The sequence below is a fragment of the Meriones unguiculatus genome, chromosome 19 (assembly GCF_030254825.1).
Source record: "Meriones unguiculatus strain TT.TT164.6M chromosome 19, Bangor_MerUng_6.1, whole genome shotgun sequence".
Lineage (NCBI taxonomy): Eukaryota > Metazoa > Chordata > Mammalia > Rodentia > Muridae > Meriones > Meriones unguiculatus.
In genome coordinates, this window is record NC_083366.1 from 30,017,590 (window position 1) to 30,038,148 (window position 20,559).

A 20,559-nucleotide genomic window follows, 5' to 3' on the forward strand; every position below is an offset into this window, starting at 1 on the left:
CACATATTACAGGCAGGGCAAATTTGGGGTCAAAGGTTTTGTGGGTGGGTTGGTGATGCCTGCCATGTTTCTGCTTAGTGCCACTTTACTCCATTTGCCCCTGAGGTAGGAAATTCCTGAAGCAGGGAGATATGTAGAAAATCATGCCATTCCTTTGTTTGGTCCCCAAACCAATTATCTTTTCTGTTCCTCCTGAACATTCTCAGCTCACGGAGTCACTCCAGGATAAGGCTTTCCTGTGCTATCCACTTGCAAGGACAGATAAGGACTTTGAGTGTTGCCTTTATCACCTGGTATCATTTGATATGGTTCCTAGAGAGCCCTGTACCCACTTTACTGATGAAATTGCAATCCAGAGAAGTAAATCAACCATGCTGGTGTGTGCCTCAAATCTCAGTACTCAGGAGACTGAGTCAGGAGGACCTTGAGTTTCAAGTGGCAAGACTAGGTTACATTATAACACTGTATCCTTTTTCTTTTTTGTTTTCTTCTTTTTAAAGTAAAAATCAGAAAGTGAAGAATCACATCTACTCATGGAGTGAATAATTAATGACAAACTAAACTGATATTCTCTAATTGAATCTTATACTGTAATGTAGCAGACGGTAGAGTGACACCCCTGCTCATGCCAAAGTCCTTAGTGATGAAGCCCTCATGGGAAAGAGAAAGCCCTGAAACAGAGACAGAAACTTAATCCAAAGAATCTTCACAGCACATGGAACAGATAATGCAGCCCAGATCTGTCCTGGAAAACCATCCTCAGATTCTACCAGCTGCTTTCTAAATTCTAGTCAACATAAACAGGAAAGAAAAATGGAGAGATGTGTTTCCAATGAGACATTTTGGATAGATGATCTGTGTATCAAGGTATCATACCCACTGCTGTTGAAGCCGGATTCCTTCCTCCCCACACACACATCTGCCCCTTCTTATCGGTGGAGTCAGGAGGCCAGAAATATCCTACTTTGACCCTGCAACCCCCATAGTGGTGTTGGCGGTGGTGACAGAAGAAACGATGATAAAGAACAAAATAAGGATTAATTTAAGAATTTAGATGTTTTCACGTGCATCCTTGGAACATGCCCCTAGTGTCACAAAAATCATTATAAATATTTAATGAAGGCCAGGACTTTTTCAACTGGCACTGGGGATAAATGTCAATGAATAAATGATGCTACTAGCAATTTGGTGCCCCCTACTGAACGCCTAAGAATATATAGACTATAGCTCAAAACATGACTTATAAAAGTACTCCAAGAATTGTGAGAATACATATTCAGAAAACACAAACTTTTATCTCATCACCATTGTCACCTTCTTTGTCATCAGTAGCAGCATCAGTCTTCATCATCATCCCCATCATCATTACCACCAATTGTCATCATCATTGAAAACACAATCATCTTGTCACCATCATCGCCATAACTATCAAAATTATCAGTCATCGTCATCATCACTATACCACCATTGTTAATCACCATGACTACCATTATCATCATTTTCACCATCATTATCAATTTCCACTACTATCATTATCATCATCATCACCACCACCATCATCATCATCACTGTCAATCACCCTCATTATCATCACCATCACAGTCATCACCACTGTCATCAAAATTAGTATCATTACACCAGAATCATCATGTACAGAACTCATTTTCAAGTGAGAGGATAATAAATATTATCATAACTAAAAACCTTGGTTTATAAATTAAAGAATAAGAGTGAAGCATGCTTTTTGAGCAGTTAAGTCAATATTGTCTTTGATTCTCCTTTCCTTTGTGCCTGGTCATCACCAAGTACAGCACCTTAGCTGAGTGCCCCATGAGGCAGAGGGCATGTGTGCTTGCAGAATGTGATTCTTTTTAGTTTTGCTCTGGATGTGACCTCCACAAATTGATAAACTCTGAGTGCAGTCCAGAAGAATGTGCTCTGAGTTATTGCAAAGCATGTGACTTTCCCTTGAACAGACTTCAAAGGGAAGCTGAGTGCACCTGCGGCATACTAAATGATGCTCCTTGGTGTGGGTTGCTCTCCACATCAATTTCCACACAATGTCTGACTTTTAGCAATTCAGTCAGAAATGAGAGAATCAAAAAGTGCTATCTTCAAAGTGTGAGCGTGCAGGACCACATCCTGATTGTAGTGGGGGGGGGGGAATGCTCACATGTAGAACCTATCAGAAGGAAACTCTTCTCATGTAATTAAACAGAATGACTCTGCTGTAAATGGACTGGGATGTTTGTATCTGGGTCAACACTGCTGATTAGAGAAGAGTCCACGGTTGCTCTGGAATCCTCTCATAACGTGACTAGAGACTGAGATGTAACATCTCTGTATTTTTGTTTAGTAAACTCATCACATTAGTAACACAGTTTATTGATTATAACAATTTTTGCTATGCACCTAAATATCACCAGTAACATTTTTAGCTTGCGTTGTAATTTCTCCAGAATAGAAAGCAGCACTACTGTTAACTGAGTAAATCCATCAGCAGTAAAACCATTTGATATCTTTAAAAAGGTATTTTAAACCATTCATAAAGCAATAAATACTTATTATGGAAAGCATGAAAATATATGAAAGATAATGAAGTTGGGAATACCTCAGCAATCCATCCAGAAAAGTAAAAAATATTTGTTTTTTTCTCTTCATGAATTCTTTGCCGAATTTGTCATTTTCCATATTAAAAACAATTATTAAAGGCAAAACAGCAGAAGATAGAGTAAGTGACACAGAAAGAAGATAATTCAGAACTGAAAACTACAGAAATAGGGGTAGCACTGTGAAAATGTTTTAATCAATCAGAAGCACTTTAAGATGAATAAAACATTCCAAAATAGCATTACCTAATTATCTTAATAAATATTTATTAAGTTCTACTACACCAGCAGGCAACATACTGAGTTCATTTATAATCTAATTGAATGTTCTGTGACCCCTAATGGATTGTGCTCGTTATTCTTAGCATTTGGATCAATATCTGAGGCTGTGTGAAGAGGTCAACTTTCAGTGTGTAATAATGTAGGTATTGATTATACGGGCCCTCTAGTTTTGGAAAGGCTAAGAGTACATCACTTGGAATAGTAATACTTATTCCATCTTCTCCCAAACCACGGAATGTCAAAGACCCATAGAAATTTATCTTTTCCTTTTTCTTTTTAACCCAATGTAGTAAACGGGTCAGAACGTTAAGATTTTATATACAAGAATTTTGAGTCCTGTGACAGCAACACTTCCGGTGTCTTAGTTAAAGCTTCTGATGCTGTGCTAAAACACCATGACTAAAATCAACTCGGGGAGGAAAGGGTTTACTGCAGCTTACAACTCTCAGGTCATAGTCTGTCACTGATGAAAGTCAGGGAAGGAACTCAGGGCAGGAACCTGGGGGCAGGAACTGAAGCAGAAGCCAAAGAGGAATACTGTCACCAGCTTGATCCTCATGACTTGTTCAGCCTGTTTTCTTACACAACTCAGGACCACCAGTCCACAGGTGGTACCACACAGTGGGCTAGGCCTTCCCACATTAATCATTAATCAAGAAAGTCCCCATAGGCTGAAAGTTGATCATAGGCCAATATTATGGAGATATTTTCTCAGTTGAAAAAGCTCTCCTCCAAAATGACTCTAGTATGCATCAGGCTGACATAAAACTAACCATCACACACACTAATAAGTAAAACTAGACTAAATTAAAACACCAAGTGTGGTCATTTGTGGTCAAGACCCAAAATACCTCTACAGCTAGCCTCGTTCACATGCCATTTGAAGTATCATTAATACTTGATGACTTCCCCCACCACACACACACACACACACACAGACAGACACACAATTTAATCATAAATTCTGCAACAGCTCTTCTTATTTGCTTATCACTTCTAGAACTACTTCACTACCTAGAATAATTACTTCACTACCTAGACCTTATTTTGTTTGTGTTTGTTTATATCAGTTTTCTTCAGTACTGGTGGAAATTGGTCTTGAACAGTCCTAGCAGACCAGGGTATTCATTGATAATGACATACAATTATATAATGGGGGCTGGAAAGATGGCTCAGCAGTTAAGAGCACGTGTTCAAAGGATCTGCATTCAGCTTCCAGCACCCATGTCAGGTAGATCAGAGCTGCGTGTAGCTCCAGCTCTGGGGAATCCAATGCACCCTTCTGACCTCCATAGGTATTTCAAGCACACGGACCTGTCCCCACGTAAACACACACAAATAGAAGCAAGAACAAAACCTTTAAAATAATAAAAGAAAGCAAGATGTAGAAGCCATGCACAGCGCAGCACACCACATGCTCTAGACCCATGTAAGCTTTCAATTATCACCATCAACACTACTGTGAAAAAGTCATAACTGATCCTGGTGGGAATTTGAAGATACTGAAAATTCTCTCTCTCTCTCTCTCTCTGTGTGTGTGTGTGTGTGTGTGTGTGTGTCTGTCTGTCTGTCTCTCTCTCTCTCTGTCTCTCTCACTCTGCATCACAGCTGTGAGGTAAAAAACAAAACATTAAGTATCTCCCTGGATCTATTATCTTTTCCTCCAGTTTGTCAGATTTGATGAGCCTAATTGGTACACCCTCAATTATGCACACAAGCATCTGTCATCCTTTACCAATTTGCCCCAATTGTTAAAAAATTATGTAAGTATTAATTAGATAATGGATTAATTTGGGTGAAGTGCTTTTGCTGGGTAATGATATGATAGCAATTAGGTTTCAAGGAAAACACAAAACAACAAGAGCACCACACAGCTTGTTGGAGGTGTACTGTTGTAGCACGCACATAGTAGTTTGAGTTCATCTCTGAGCAAAATTACACGGTTCATCATTCTAACATCTTGTCAAGTTATCACTTTATGAATTAAGTAAGGACTCCTCCTAGCATATCAGAATCTGGTATTATTTGCATATGACCTGGAGCCTTTCCTTGGCTCTGATGAAATGCCTGGCTTGTACAACCTAAGGGAGGAAAGGTTCAGGGGACATGAGTCCATCATGGTATGGAAGGCCTATGTGGCCTTGGGGTGGCCTGGGACCATGGTGGTGGGAATCTCCTCACATCTGGATAGATAAGGAAGCATAGAAAAGGATGGTAAGTCAGGGACATAAACCTCAAGACCTCCACCACCAGGGAATTACCTTCTCCAGTCAGTCCAAACCTCCCATAACAGCAGCACCAGCTGGGGGTCAGATGTTCAAATGCGAGCCCGTGAGAGGCGTTTCACATTCAAACCACAACAGGGTATTATTTAAATGTGTGTTTATGTTTAAAAACAGGGCATGCCATGAATAGCTCAAGGATTTTGAACTGTAATTAACATATAGTCCTAAACATAATTACACTTGATTTCATCTCTAAATTGCTCTCTAATACAATGTTTTTCACTGTAAACAACCTATATTGTCTCTGTCTCTGTCTTATAGTCTCTCTTTCTCTTTTTCTTACATATGCTCATCTGTAAGCATAGGTGGTGTGAGTGTACACACACACACACACACCAGAAATCATTACCAAGTACCTTTCTTTATCACAGTTTTTGAGATAAGGTCTGCCGTAGAACCTAGAGCTTACCAAATGGTTGGCTACGAAGCCCCAGGAATCCTCATTTTTCTCCCTCTGCAGTTATGAAATCACAGGTATCCACCTCCTTTGCCAGTTTATCACACGGGAGCTGGGTTACAGACTCAGGTCCTCTTGCTTGTCAAGCAAGTTCTTTATCCACAGAGCCATGTCCTTGGCTCCTTAGTTCTTTGCCCAGACTATGGTTGGTTTTCGCACAGTAGAATGATATTCTTCGACCTTCAACCAAGAATATTCTCTTACCATCACCAACGCCCAATATGAGAACAAATCTCTGTCACTCTCAAAGAAACTAAAGTCCTTTAAATCAAGGTCATTTCTCATAGATTTAATATCTTGGCTCACACTGGTTCTCACTTGGCATCAGAAGAAGAAGAAAACAGGAAACAAGCTAGGAACCTGCCACAGAGGGCCTCTGAAAGGCTCTGCCCTGCAGACTATCCAAGAAGATGCTGAGACTTATGGCCAACTGTTGGGCAACGTGCAGGGAATCTTATGTAAGAAGTGGGAAATAGTAAGATCTGGAGAGGACAGGAACCTCACAAGGAGAGCAACAGAACCATAAAATTTGAACACAGGGGTCTTCCCAAAGTCTCATACTCCAACCAAGTACCATGCATGGAGATAACCTAGAACCCCAGCACAGACGTAGTCCATGGCAGTTTAGTGTCCAAGTGGGTTACATAGTAATGGGAAGAGGGACTGCCTCTGACATAATCTAATTGGTCTGCTCTTTGATCACCTCCCCATGAGGGGGAGCAGCCTTACTAGGCCACAGAAGATGACAATACATCCTGATGTGATCTGATAGACTAAGATCAAAAGGAAGGAGAGGAGGACCCCCTCTATCAGTGGACTTGGGGAGGGGCATGCGTGAAGAAGGGGGTGGGAGAGTGGGATTGGGAAGGGCTTATGGGGGGATACAAAGTGAATAAAGTGTAATTAATAACATAAAATTAAATTTAAGAAAGAAAAGTCTTAACTAAGAAAAGATAGGTATTTCCATTCCAAGGAACAACCCCAATATTGAGAAAAGAACCCCTTATTCAAGTTTCAAATGGCAGACAGGAAACATGTTTTGCCTTCAAATTTGCTCAATGCACAACCTCAGAATAGAGACATTTTCTGAAATGTCATGAGGGCACACTGAAAATACCTTAATCATATCTGTTCTGCTTGACCACTCGAGTTGATCTTCCAGTGCTCATTGCTAATGTCACATTTTCATACCATGTGGTGTGTTAGAAGAACTTTTCAAAAGAAATAAAAAAATGTTGGTTCCCAGTTCCACTCTCAGTTTGATGTTGTGTATTAACAGCGATCTGACCAGAGCACTGAGGTCAGGACAAACAGAATGGCACATGTCCTTGATAAACTCACTGTCTAGGATGGGTGAAATTCACATTGAGATGAGGTCAGATAGTGGCTGAAGAAATGGCTCCATGGATAAAGTGCTTGCTGAGAAAGGATGAGGACCAGAGTTAGGGGTACCAGCCATTCAGGTTTGATGACTGCTTGCAATTTTGGCAGCACAAAGAAACCCTGGAGTTAGTTGGCCAGGATATGAGCCAGGACTGTTGGGCTCCAGATCCAGTGAGAGGCCCTGTCTCAGTAAATACATAAAGACACCCAATGTCACCTTCAGGCCTCCACATGAATGCCCACACAACTATGTACATATATACGCAAAGATGCACACACAAAAGAATACATCACATACACCTATGTGGGGCAATACATCTCTGTTGGTCCACATGACGAATGTAGTGACTTCCAAAGTGGGCAGTGGCTGAACTGATTCTGAAAGAAGAGAGGGAGAAGATTTCCCTGGACAAAGGTTATCTGCCCGAGCTGTCAAGCAGCCAGAGTCATGCAGAGGAAAATGTCAGACTCTGCTCTTGATCACAGAGAAGGCACAGGCTCCTGCCAACAGATCTTAGATGAGGCTAAACATGTGGAAATGGACCAAGGATGCCACGAGTGGCCTGCTCAGGTCTATGAATTTATCCTGGAGATGATGTGGGTCCTGAAATGGTCAAGAGAAAAAAAATCTTCTAATAGAGTTAGTCTTTGGTGTATCAGTGTGATTGGAAGATGAGAGACTCATCATCCAAAAGAACAATGGCCAGATAATATTCAACAGTACCTGGACCCTCCACAGTGAGGGCAGGTGGCCTGTCTTTCTGTATGAGCCCAGGATAAGTCACACTGTGGGCCATCTGACTGCTCTCACTAGCATTAATCCATGGCATCAAAAATTTGCTCCTGAGAAAAAGGTCTCTGAGTAGACACCGCTTGATTAATAACTGACAACTTCTCTGTTTTGTGAATACACTTCCTAGTCACTGTCAACCAAAAAAAAAAAAAAAAAAAGCTAAATCTATAGCTATCAGCATTCACACAGGAGACTCTGACTATTTGGGCACAGCTGTCCCATGGCCACAGCCTCTAGACAGGGCACACCTAGTCGGTTTTGCTAAGTTTCCTCACTTGTCTCACTGCCTGGAATCTCTGTCAGGCCAAGTGATGAACTCTGATCTTGTGCCATAACCAGTGCTGGGTAAATGACCCTGCTTTTCTCACTTGCTGTGCTTTGTTTATTTCCACAAAGGTCGGGTATGGATTATGAGTACTGAGTGCATCACATCCTGGAACACAGATGGGTCAGATGGGAGTCAACTGAAACTAAATACAAAATTTAAAACATGACTCGAATTCAGCACTAACCATGGATCTATAGCCCACTAACCACCTCGCAGCTACGGGCTCATTTGTTTCTTGTAATTGTGTTGCTGCTGAATGTCTGATACAGTTGGATATATTATCCACATTTAAAAAAATTAGTTTATGATTTTATTTTTATGTATTTGTTTTATGGGAGTGAATTTGCTTTTCAACATGTTTTTTATTTATTCTTTGAAAATTTCATGCTCATATACAATAAATCACCCTCATATCTACCCTTCATCCCTCCCCTCCAATTTCCCCTAGTTTGCCTCAACACAAAACTCCTAATTCATGTCTTATTCACACATATCCCACTAATTCTAACTAGTGTTCTCCATAAGTGTATGGACATCCTACCAGTAACCTGATTACCAAGAGAAAGGGACTCTCCCTCCCCCCAAAATCATCAGTTTGCCAAAATATGCTCAGCAAGGACAAATGGGGTCTTGAGGTCCCTTCACCATCCTTGCTGAAATTTTAGTTGACTTGGTGTCTTGCAGATCCTAAAGCAATATATTATCCACATTTAAAAACAGATCGAACGAATTGAGGGTTATGATGATAAACAGCTAATTGTTGTCATGAATTTTTATATTCAATAACCTTTAGGACCTTCTTTTAGTGTATACTGGAAGAAAATGAAACCAATACTTCAAAGGGATTTCTGCTCTCCTGTCTTCATGGATGTGTTTGTCACAACAGACAAGGTGTAAAACAGATCTCTGTGTCCATCAGTGGGTGAATAGATACAGAAGACATGTAATGGGCACATACTGTCATGACTGCAGCCTTTAAAAGGAGCCCTGTCACTAACGACAAGGGGCACGAAACTGTAAGACATGTGTGAAGCTCAGTATTCACTGACATTGAGACACGAAGGAGGCAGCCTTGGGTCATACCATGAGGAATCATGAAATTCAAGTCAGTCTTGGAGAATGTCTGTGAGGGCCTGCCATGACCGTGCCAGTTGGCATGGAGGAACCCTGGCTGTATGAACGAGAGAGGCAAACTGAGCAGTGGCGTGAATTAGTTCACTGTTCTGCTCCTCTCCGTGTTTGCGATATGTATGACCAGTTCTCCTCCACGTGTTGCTACTGTGATGAACTGTTACCTGAAGTTCTGAGCCAAATAAGCCTTTTCCCCCCTGGGTTGCTTTTGTCAGGGTGTTTTATCCCAGCAAGAGGAAAAGAAACTAATATCATACAAAAATGTATTTATCTATTTAGTTCCACCAACCAAAAACCTATATAATACCACATCTTCCATTATTGTGCTGAGGAAACACAACCAGAGAAATTGAACCACATACTGAAGTTGAAAGTTTAAAGTGTGTATTGGAATGACTGCTGTGAACAGGCGTTTCTTTTTAAGCCAATGAAAACTTCTAACATTGTGTGAAGAAATGCATAGTAAACTCTGAGTATTCTGAGTCACTGAACTCTGGACTTTGAGGAGGCAAAATGAATGAAAGTTGCTTCTCAGCAAACAATCCAGTTTGCAAATAAGTCGGCTTGGCTAGTTTAACTAGGTATCATATGGAAGGAACTTGGAAGAGTGCTTATCCAATCATAAATGTTGGCATAGAACAAAGTACTAAAAATACTAAAAGAAATATATGTACTTAAAGGCACAACCACATAGAATATACATACCATATACACATATGTGCAACATGCACATACAATAAACACATATACACAAACATATACATATATATATATATATATATATATATATATATATATATATACACAGAGGACATAAAAGCGTGCTCACAAGATATACAATCATATACAACACAGCACATGCACACATGATATGCAAAATGCATAATTAACATGTACACATGTAATTATAATACACACACAAACATGCACAGAACATACATGTACATATACAACCCATATACAATACACAACACATATAACACAAACACACAGAGCACAAACACACAACACACATACATTCAACACACATGCATTCTTATATACACACACAACACACAAATATATACAGCACACTCAATCACACAACATACACACAAACACACACACAAACTGCTGAGGATTGACATTAAACGTCACAGATATTTAACTTATCTTGGTCATGTGAAAATCACAGGGTATTCAGATTCTGGGAGCTGTGGTCCCTCTCCTTTCTTTTTATATCAGTGACTGACACACACCCAGAATGTTTTCCCAGACCCCTGATCTCCAGGATCCTGAAGTAGCCTCCTTGGCTCTGCACTATACAGGACATTGGGGCTCTTCATTTTCTGTCTTTGCTCACAGTACCAATAATATGCACTGAGAGGTAAGTAAATAAAGAAATGTATTTTCCAGATTCTCTTACTACATATATTTGTACACAGATTGGCATACCTTAACAGCCATTTAAGTTGTGAGAAAAATATGAAGTGGAAATAGTTGTTGAATTGATTGCTTTCTGGATTCTCCTTAAGTAGGCAATAATCTCTGATGGATGGCATTGAGGTGACATTGTTTAACTCTAATTTTATGGATTTAAATTGCTTCATTCCAACGTGTGGGCGAAGAGCAATTTAAATATGAATTTAAAGTAACTGTTCACCACAAAGTAGATCGGACTGAGCTTGCAGATTGTAGCCTGTGTCAAAATGATGATGCTCCAGTCATTTTGCTCTCCGTGCAACAATCCTGTGAATTCTGGAGATTGGAGTCATAATGCATAATGATGAAGAGCCTCAGAGAGAGTATCAATATGAAACCTCATGTTTTTTTAATGTCATCTTTATCGCATGCAGAAGCTGTTTTGATGAAAGGGATTGAAATTGCTTCAGCCTTGAATTGTCAAACTGAGGAAGATTTTCTTTTCTTTGTGCTTTTTCAAAACTAGGAGTTTGTATTAATTACTTATGGATTGCCTTAATTAGATCTCAGATGAGATGTTCTGATGTGTTTTTACAAATACTGCTGTGAGAAGTCTTTATGAGGCCTACTCTAATCGTGTAAATTACTGGAAACCATAATGTCATAATAAGCCCTGTCTAAGCTGCTGTGGCTTGAAATCTAGCCACGGGAATAACTAGAAATGATATAATTAAACATTAAGATTGATTAATGAAGATTAAGGACTCGTTCTCTACTATTTAATTTCTGTCCCAGGGAAGTGCTAACACCTTCACAGGGGGAGCTGACAACTGAGGATGTAGAGGAAGGAAGTTTTGACTCCTTGCTTGCTGCTTCTCACCCTTCACTGGCAAGTTTGTTCCTTCACTGGCATTAGAGCCTACTACTTCCAGACTCCAACATATACTAAAGATCCACTGAGACATCCAGCCTCATGGACCTAACAGCTACTGGATTCTTGGACTTTCCATTGGTAGATGACAGCTGTTGGACTAACTGTGTAACATGTGTAAGCCATGTATGTGGTGGGGGGTGGGGAATTCATTCTATTAGTTCTGTTCCTCTACTGTGAGTCTCAACCTCTTTGGAGGCAGAACAACCCTTTCACAGGAATTTCCTAATACCCATTGGAAAATGTATGTTTACATTATAATTCGTAACAGTAGCAGAATAACAGTTTTGAAGTAGCAATGAAAATAATTTTAGGTTTGGAGGTCACCACAACATGAGGAACTGTACTAAAGGGGCCTAGCATTAGGCTGAGAACTGCTGCTCTAGAGAACCCTAATAAACACTTCTTTACTTGAAGGAAAAAAAAAATCTAAATCTTATTCTTGTTATACCATGTACTCCTATCTGTCAGACATATTTCTATCTTGTATCTTCAATGTTCTTTAGGGTTCTAGCCATTTGACTCCTGTTGCAGTGATAAAATACCATGACATAGAGCAATATGGGGAAGAAAGAGTTTATTTGACTGACTTACATGTCCCAGACACATTCTATCATGAAGTGAACTAAGGGCAGGAACTCAAGACAGGTACCTGGTGGTGGGAATAAACGAATAAGCCACGAAAGAATGCTGCTTACTGGCTTGCTCACCGTGGTTGTTCAGCCTGCTACCATACAACACAGGACCACCATCTTGGAGGGTGGTACAGAGTGAACCATGCCCTCCCGCATCAGTCATTAATCAACAAAATATAGAGACTTGACTGCAGGTCAATCTTATGGAGGCATTTTCTTTCAACTGAGACTCCCCCTTCCCAGATGAAACTACCTTGTGTCAAGCTGACAAGAACTAAGCAGCACAGAGTCTGCCGTCCTTTATTTTTATGTTACTCACAGGGAGAGAAGGGCAGGAGGAGGATTAAAGCCAGGAGACTGCTGAGGTAGCTAGAGAGTGGTAACTGCAAACAAAATAAGTAAAAGCAGAAAAGAGAAACATTGAACCCTCAGCCCCAAGCTGACTTTAATTTAGATCTAGGGCGTAGAGAGAGAACTTTGCAGTTAAGAGTGCATATTGCTTTTTTACAGGACCCAAGTGTTTTCCCCAGCACCTGCACTGGGCAGCTCACAACAGCCTACAGCCCCAGCCCCATGCCCTCAAGTCCTGCTTGAGTTCCTTCCGGGAGTTCTCCCCATATGGACTGTGACTATAAAGTGTTAACAAACCTGCTAAGTCTTTTCTTCCCATAAGTTGTTTTTTGGCCACAATGTTTCTCACAGCAACAGAAGTCTCAATTAGCATCCCGGTATTTTGTTTGCCATCTCATCACCTGATCCTAGCTGTCCTACCACAACCAGGCTGTGGCTACTACGACAGAAAAAAATGGAATTTTAGTTGCTTGAAAAAAACAAAACAAAACAAAACAAAACAAAACAACAACAAAAAAAACAACCACTAATTGCCTTTGTTCCTGAAAGTCTCCAAGAAACCCACTCTATGTAAATCAAACACCATAGCAGAAGCACCATTGATACTCACAACTACCTTTCCCTGTCCATGGAGCACAGCTCGTGTGTACCAACTTTAGCGATGATCTCTCTCTGAGCCAAAGGGCTCTGCACCACTGGACAACTTGGCAGAAAAATCCCTAGAACACAGGAGAAAACTTATTTTTAATGTAAAATATTTCAAAGACCATGGTGTAGCTCTGTTATGGAAAGCATGCACAAGCATGCTCAAGATTAGGGTCCCATGTCTGGCACCTCAAGCAGACAAAATAAAATATCTGACAGAGCACAAATTCACTTGACATTCAATTCACATTTTAGGGGTGAACCTCACAGAACTGTGGATTAAACATGTGCCATTTCATAGGTGAACACTCTCATAATCTCAGATCAAAGTCATGCAAACTTTGATCTGTGGAACAAATTCTAAATGGCAATATGGTACTTAGAGTAAATTTAACCAAGGAGTTTGACATTTTACCCCCAAACTCTGGAATTGATTGACATGCATACACAGAGCTTAGAAAAATTATGTCCTTTAGATGTGAAGACAGGCTTCCCCTTCCCAGAGTGCATCTGATACATTTGCACTGTGGACTGTTTTCTGTGTAGCAGACTGTCCTGAGAAGATGTGGCAAACACATATCAATGTACCCCATACAGGCCAAAGCAACAATCACACCAGTGTCAAATTTGGTGAACTTGTGGGTATTTTATTGGCATTATTGACAGGAGTATGGGTGAGGGGTTACTTACAAGGAGCAAAGATAACTCAAAATCATCTGTATTACCAGAAAGACAGGTGACGACTCCAGAAACTGCAACCCTAAGATATCTGTACAGCTTGCAGACAGCCCCACAGTCCAAAATCCTCTTTTCAAACTAAATTTTTCATTTTTTATTATAAGTTTTTATTATAAGTATTATTTTTTATTATAAGTATTTTATTATCATTTTTATTATAAGTATTATTATATTTGAGATTAATATAGTTGCATCATTTTTCCATTTCCTTTCTTCCTTCTGACTTCTCTCGTGTATCTCCCTTGCTCTATTTCAAAACCATTGCCTCTTTTTCTAAGTATATAAATAGAATCTTCTTAGTCTGCACAATTTACTTGTATGTATATATTTTTACGGCAGATCCTTTGGTTTGGGGATAACTGATGGCGTGCGGGCGGGGGAGATTTTCTCAGGGGAATACTATTTTTCTTGCTGTCACCATTACTAGTTCATTGTAGATCTTTGTCTAAGAATAAGGTCCTAGTGAGATTTCCTCCTTCTAAGTCAAAGCCTTACTGTTCTTAGCAGTTTATACTTTTACTCCCAGCACTCAGGATGCAGAGGCAGGCAGATCTCTGTGAGTTTGACATCAGCCTGGTCCACATAGTGAAGTCCAGGAATAGCCAGAACTGTATCATGCGATCCTACATTAAACAAACGAACAAAAAAAAAAAAATAAAAAAAAAATAGGAAAATACAGGCTGTGTTAGTTTCCTAGGGTTTCTCTAATACTCCCCCTCGACACAAACTAACAGATTTATAGTGAATGCTGTGGCTTAAATGTAAAATGTTTCTCCAAAGACTCACATGTTTAAATACTTGGTCCTCGATGTATCCCACGACAGCTCAATTTCCAAGAGGGTTCCTTAGTAATGGGAACAGGGGCTGTCTCTGACATGAACTCAGTGGCTGGCTCTCTCATCACCTCTTCCTGAGTGGTATGAAGCCTTACCAGGCCACAGAGGAAGACAATGCAGACAATCACAGACCTGATGGGCTAGGGTCAGAAGGAAGGGGAGGAGGACTGCCCTCATCAGTGGACTTGGGGAGAGGCATGGGAGAACATGAGGGAGGGATGGTGGGATTGGAAGGGGATGAGGGAGGGGGCTACAGGCAGGGTACAAAGTGAATAAACTGCAATTAATAAATAAATAAAAGAAAAAATAAATACTTGGTCTTCAGGTAATGGGTTGTTTGAGGACATTGTAGATCCACTTGGGTATGGAGCCTAGGTACCTGAAGTGGGTCTCTGAGGAGTGAGCCATGGGGTTATAGCCATGCTCCACTTCTACTCTGCCTTCCTGATCCACTGAGATGTGAAGTCAAGGATGGAGGCTATGCATTCAATTACTACCGCCAGCTCCTTTTCTCTAGACCCCACCAAGCTGGTCCTAACTACCATGCCTTCCCTACTGACTTAGTTTTATTTCCTGTTATTGTGATAAAATATTCCAATGAAAGCAACTTAGGGGAGAAAGGGTTTATTTTAGCTCACAACTTCAGCTTAAACTCCATCATAGCAGCGACACCACAATGGTGAGAACTTGTGAGAACAGGTCACATTACATCTGCAGTCATTGGAATTGAAATTTTTTGCATGCATGCTAGTGCTAGATCACCTTCTTCATTCCTCCACAGTTCATACTCCCCTGCCTAAGGAATGGTCCTGCCTACTCTCTCCCTACCTCAATCAAGGCAGTCATGATAATGACCCACAACCATGTCCACTGGCCAACCTGATCAAGAAAATTCCACATTGGAATTCTCTTGACGGATGATTCTAGATTGAAGCAAGTTGATAATTAAAACTAAGCACCATACTAACTATGATGGATGCCATCTCCTTAAACAGTGTGCCAAAATAACCCTTTTTAATGTTGCTTTTGTTAGATATTTTATGGAAAGAAAAATAACCTATGCAATGATATAGACTGAGTTTCTTGCTGCCGTATATGTCAGAAACGCTAATCAAGACTGAGCAAGGCTGTCTATATACCCCATGAGGACTCTCCAAGGTACAGCTGAGGCTTTATCTTTCTCTGAGATCCTGGGGACGGCCTTCACCCCTGACACATCACTCCCATCTCTGCCTTAACATGCTTATCTCCTCATTTATTTCTTGGTAACACCTTGGCTCTGATGACAACCATAACCCTAATAAACCAGAAGTATGCCCTCATTAAAAGGATAGTTATTGTCAAATAAAGTAGTATATAAATATTCCTGGTTTTAGGAGTAGCTGTTTAGTGTGACCATCAGTCAATCTACTGCAGCTTTAAAAAGTTTACATATTGTTTCACTAAGAAAAATAATCAAACTTCTCAACTATCTTAAAAAAATGAAACATTTGGGGGCATTAAAATTTTTAACCCAGTGCATATCTGTTCATCTGGATTCTTGGTCTTCCCTGTGAGTTCCAGGTTTTTAAATTTATTTTTGTCCTATTTCCTTAATACCTGAATATGTATAAATGAAAAGGATACTTTTTTTTATTCCACAGATCTCCCCTCTGCAACCCCCTCACAGATGCTATAGCATATCCTACTCCCATTCTCCAGTGTGCTCTCACCATGAACATGGTTCCATGCTTGAGCAGACATCTATCATGAACAGCCCAGTTTAATACAAGTTGAATATGCTGAGCAAATACAGAGTCAATCTCTTTGATCAGTACAAAGAGAGAGATTGTAAAACTCCTTTGGTGTCCAGCTAATCTCAAGCAGAATCTTCCTAAGAGGACACAAAGAATGCAGCACAGAGAACATGTCAAAACCATTAGAATCAAATGTACATCTCCAAACATCTTACAATGAGATTCGACCTCCAATTTAATGACAGTTGAGGTTAATGCTCTCTCCTTAGTTCTTTCCTTCTGTTCAGTTTAATGCACAGATTCCATCTCAATTTGTTAATGTTATTTTCTCAGAGTGGCTGTTTTAGGCTGGAAGACATAAGATTTGTGAGTTCATGCAGAAGAAACAAAACATATTTGAATGAAAGAGAGGCAAAAATAAACCATTTTAGAGAGTTCTTCCTCTCAGGACCCAGGTACTCTGGAGGTGAAAGCACTGTCCCTTTACAGAGAGACAGTGGGCACATCAGATCTGTAAACAAAACAGGAAGGAGTGGGCACCAGATTCTGATGGAGAGTTGGAGGAGTATGAATGCAAAAACATCCATGTCTTCCCCATCTGTTAAAAAGCGCTGTGTGCTCTCAAATCTGAATTAAACATAACACCTCCCAGAAAGGCTTTGCCAATGTTTTCCATCCAGATTCATTGATACCATCATGGTATTCACTTTGCAAACAGTTCTATCAGTAACATATGCCACTGAGTACACAAGACAGCATGTTTATTTCTCTAAGTGTCTGTTTTGTGTTGTTGTTGTTGTGTGTTTGTTCTGGGATTGTGAGATTCTTGGAAAATGTCTTTTCCTCATATTCAGATAATAAATGCTAGAACATGACCACGCTTGGCAAAAGACTGAATGCACAGTCATTGTTTAAACAACTCCAGACTATCAAACACTTCCACTACTGCCCACAGTTAACTAAACTGCGCTGCTTTCTCTTTCCCAGCTGGAAACTAGTAACTGTGAAAGAAATAGAAACTGTTGAGGGAGAAACATGGGATGTGCTCTCTACTCTCATCCCAGCTCTAGTGGGTCAAGAAACCAAAGGAACACATGGTTGTCTCGGTGGCTTGAGGGGATTCAGACATTTGTTCCAGGAGGCCAAAGGATCTGGACATGCACATGAATGGTTGAAAAAATATTTGGCACACATAAGAAAGATATGGAAGCCTAGGCGTCTAGCCTACTCAAGTACATTTTTATTATGTTAAACAACTTTAAATGTGTTATTTCACCAAAGCCTCAAGGTAGAAATTTTTAATTTAATTTAATTGTATGTGTTTGTGTGTTTGACTGCCTGTATTATGCCTGCATGTGTGCAGTGCCTGAAGGGGACAACAGCTCCTTTCATAATTGGAGTTATAGAATGTTGCCAGCCACCATATTGGTGCTGGGAACCAAACCCATGCCCTCTAGCACATCAGCCGGTAGGCAGTGCTCTTGACCACAGAGTTTACCTCTCTAGCCCTCCACCTTACTTTCTGTTCAGACAGGATCTCACATAGCCCAGTCTCATGCTAAACTCACTATATAGTTAAGGATGATATTGAGTTTCTGATCCTCTTGCTTCTACTTGTGACTTGCTAGGATTCTGAGTATGATCCACCACGCTGAAATAAACGAAGGAATCTTTTTACTTTTCATTTTATAAAACCAACAAACTAAAGTTCTGAGAGAACATGAGCTGCTAAAATAGAGAAGGTTTATAAAAGGCAAGAACAAGAACTCAAACCCAGATATTCTGCTCTTTGACTTTATCCTTTGATGCTGAGGGAATTTGACCTTAAACTCCACTTCATATGACTAATCCTTAAATATTTGAAGACAAATTCCCCTCTGTGATTCTTCAGAAAGTCCTCAATTACTTACATTGCATTAACTTTTTGATAGCTACATTAAAATTCTGCATTTTATTAAGATTAAGGGGAACTCATTCTCTAAATGCTTTTTACATATTGACTAAAGAAAACCCAGTAAGTTCCCACAGTGTATGCAAAACAGGAGAGGCACATGCCTTGATAAACAGAGGTGGAGTGTAAGTGTATGAAGGAGGCTGAATGATGGGAAATGACTTTGAACTATTCAGTCAATCTGCAACAGCATTGTGCTGTTTGATTCCTAACTTGGACAACATCAGGAATGAAAGTGATGACTCCAATTCTGAATCAGTGTTTCTATTTCCTTTATAAAGATGACAATTTTGTAGCATTTGTCTTAATGTGTAGAGAGACTGAAGCAAGAGTTATGAAGTATCCCTTCAAAAGGTCAAATGTGGAAGTCTTGGTTCCTAGCCGGTGGATGCAACCACTTACAGGTGGGTGGGTTGTAGGAGTTCTATGGGAAAATCAGTACCTCCAATCCTTTTCTGTCATCATCTTCCATAAATATTTAGGATGTCAATGTGTTTGGCATTAAAAAAAATGTGGTGGTCAATTCTCAAATAGCTTGGGGAGTGGGTATGAATCACCTAAGAGACATACCTCTGTGTGTTTTTGAGGGAGTTTTCAGGGAGGAGAAGAGGCCCACAATGAATATAGGGGACATCACTAGGCTGGAGTTCTTTTCTCTGCTTCCTGGTCAATGCCAAGGACCTGGTTACTCAGGCTATTTTGCATTCCCCACCATGATGGACTGTGAACTGTTAACTGTGAGCTAAACAGATTTTTCCTCTTGTGGAAGTTGCTTTCTGTCAGGTATTTATTTGGTTACAAAAATGAGAAAAAAAAAGCTGATACAATAAGCATCACACATTCTTCATTATCATTCTTATGGTAAAATTTTCTATAGACTTGTCAACCTTGGGGAAATTTTAATACATTCACTGGGAATATAATTTTCCACTAATATGACAAAATAAACAGCATACTGTAACACTGGTGGCTTTTCAACAATCAATGAAAATTTGTCCTTCTAATTTTTTTCAAAAACATCACTCTTAAATTTTTACTTGTAACATCCTTCTCAGTGTTTCCAGGACTTCTTGATTGACCTGAACTGGTATTATTTTAGTTGATTATGAATAAATGACTTTAAGTTATTCACAGCTAAAAGGCACTATCCAGAAATTATTTTTCAATTGTTTTACCTAAAATCTTTTATTTTTACTTTTGTAAGAGTGAATAATTGGGAAAGATAAGCTGGCAAAGTTTTTAAACCCTTAAGATTTATTGATTGGAGAGCTGGAGAGAAGATTCGGTTCTTAATGGCACTTGGTGCTCTTTAAGAGCACTGAGCATGAACCCTCACATCCCCTAAAATGGATAAATGTAATAAAAGAGATTAAAGTTACATACTGTATACTTTCACTGTGAGGTATTTAAAATAACCACATTCAGAGAGTAAATGAAATGGCTGTTTCTTATGGAGAACAAGTACGACTTTCAGGTTGATAAAGTGGTAAAATGTGTTCAAGAGATGAATGGCCACAATAGCTGCATCCATTATAAATGTACTTATACTACTGACTAGTACATTTTAATACCAGGACATGAGGATGCAGCTCAGCCAGTAGAGTGTTTGCCTTGTGTGAATGAAGCCATGGGTCCAATCTCCAGCAATGTATAAACTGGGTGTGATAATACACATCTGTAATTCTGGTACTTGTAATGTGGAGGCAGGAAGATAAAGAAGTTCAAGGTCATGTTATGCTATGTAGTGAATTTAAGAGTATTTCCTATGATACATGAGACTTGTTTCAAAATAATAAGAATAAAAATAAGATAAAGTAAGTTTGATGTTGTGCTTTTTTTCACTCCATTTGGAAAAACTGGAAAAAAAAATCAAGTAGGTACTGTACTGGATTTTGTATCTGTGGCCCTCTGTTCTGGACAAAGACCACCTAGTTCCAAGTTCAGGGTACAAGGTGAGAGGCATTCCAGTTCAGAGAGGAAACAAAGGCTGCTTCAGTTAGAGTAGAGAGAGGTATCCCCTATAGCTTGCATCAAAACCCAGGCACCTTCCTATTGCCAAAACAGGAA

At 39.8% G+C, this 20,559-nt stretch overlaps 1 pseudogene; it reads right to left on the reverse strand.

Moving 5' to 3' along the window:
• Window positions 1-1,513: 1,513 nt before the first annotated feature.
• The window catches only part of LOC110555955 (large ribosomal subunit protein eL39-like), a 140,935-nt pseudogene continuing 121,889 nt past the window's right edge, over window positions 1,514-20,559 (reverse strand).